General features: G+C 61.7%; 1 long non-coding RNA gene across 1 annotated transcript in view; it reads left to right on the top strand.

The window, feature by feature from the left end:
• The first annotated feature begins 300 nt into the window (after positions 1 to 300).
• Positions 301 to 1635, top strand: part of LOC108307634 — a 21224-nt gene continuing 19889 nt past the window's right edge. Inside the window, exon 1 of the long non-coding RNA XR_001826605.1 lies at positions 301 to 717. This is a non-coding gene — a long non-coding RNA (uncharacterized LOC108307634). The remainder of the gene's footprint in view (positions 718 to 1635) is intronic.

Here is a 1635-nt window from a genome sequence, read left to right as displayed (position 1 = left end):
CCCCAAGCATTGGCCAGGGGTGATTTGGATTGGGTAAGAAATATCAACAGATAACGAAAAAGGGTAAAAGGATGGCAACTGATTGCCATCCCCTAGGGAGGGGCCTGTCGAGGGCTCACCCAGCCACCCACAGTGGGATCCTTGCAACCTGTTCCTGGCAGTGGTTCCCCTAAGTCCCTCTCGCTCGGTCGCGTCCCTCACCCCGGGCCCCGCCCCTTACCGGGCCCCACCCCTTACCGGGCCCCACCCTTCACGCGTGCCGCTTCGCACCGCCTCAGTCTCAGTCTACCAATTCGGCCTCCCGGGCAATTGAGCGCTCCATCCCCTTCTTCGGCGCCCTTGAGCGCCTTCCCAGCTCAGCCAGCCTCACCCTTTTCGGGGCGGTTGGGCCCCGCGCCTGTGGGGGCGGTGCCTGGAACTAGCTACCTAGCCAATGGGGCAGGGCTGCGCGGCTGGCTCAGGCCCCGACGGACCGCGGTGAATGACGTGGAGGCGGGTGGAAGCGGAAGGAGTCCTGGGGAAGAGGGGATGATGGTGGCGGCTGTCCTGCTGAGAGTGTTGGTGCTGCCATGGGAGCGGGTGGCCTAGTAAGCGGTGTGCGCCTCCAGGATCCTGCTCTCCATCTACGCGGACCACGTGGAGCGGGAGAAGGAGCAGGACCCCCAGCATCTGGCCCTCTGCAACCTAGGGCCCTGGGTGAAGTGCTCCGCGGTCCAGGTAGCCGGCGCTCAAGAGTGGTCTGGAGCGGCCTCTGGGGGCGAGGGCAGAGGCTGGGGGTGGGGTGCGCGAGGCAGGAGCTCGGGCCTGGGGGCGGCGCGGACGGGGCCGCGGGGGAATGGACGGTGTCCAGCCGGGCGGGGGGCGGCGGCTGGGCGCTCCTGCCCCAGGGGCGGCCCGAGCCCAGGCCGCGCGGCGACGGTGGCGGGGTCTGGAGGCAGCCAGGGAGGGATGAGGTGACAGAATGCAGCCGGGAGGCCGGAGCGGTCGGGGTGCGGTCGGGCTGGGGGGGTCCGCGCTGGGCTGGAGCGCGAGGGTCTGAGGAGGGTGGGTCGCGGCTGGCCTGACAGGTTTCCTGGTTCTCGGGAGGCGGGCTGGGGGTGTGGAACCCTGTCCGTTGCACCTGCGAGGCCAGCGGCCACCTCTTGTCCCAGCATCGCTGCAGCCGAGGCTTTGGGGCCGGCGCGGACTCAGGGTCCTAGCGTTTCCTAGTGTCTTCCTGGTGCTAGGACAGGTGTTTTCGTGGTCAGGCTTCTTTGTACTCCAGCGCTAGTGAGAATTTGCAGACTTACTGGCACGGTGACATTTGCGGGCAAACGCAAATTTGACCCTACTCTGGAAGAAGATACCGCCTCTTAACATTTCTGATTTCTTGGATTTCACCTCGTATATTTCAGTGTGCCAGGAGGGTGAAATGGTCTGAGTTTGGGTCTGAGGTTAAGCTTGTCCTTGGAGTAAAGGACAAGTATGTTATGTGTCTAGTGTTTTAGGCGTTGGGATGACTTAAACGTTGTTGCTTATTAGTGTAATAGGATACCCACAACAGATTAAAAACACACGCTTTGCTAAACTATGAGCGATTGGTTTGTGTTACTGATTATTTTAGTTTTTTTTTTTTTAATGTTGTAATTGGTTTGT

Source organism: Cebus imitator, unplaced genomic scaffold (assembly GCF_001604975.1).
Source record: "Cebus imitator isolate Cc_AM_T3 unplaced genomic scaffold, Cebus_imitator-1.0 Scaffold79, whole genome shotgun sequence".
In the NCBI taxonomy this organism is placed as follows: domain Eukaryota; kingdom Metazoa; phylum Chordata; class Mammalia; order Primates; family Cebidae; genus Cebus; species Cebus imitator.
The sequence above is the reverse complement of the archived record's forward strand: the minus strand, read 5'-3'. Positions and strand labels throughout refer to the sequence as shown.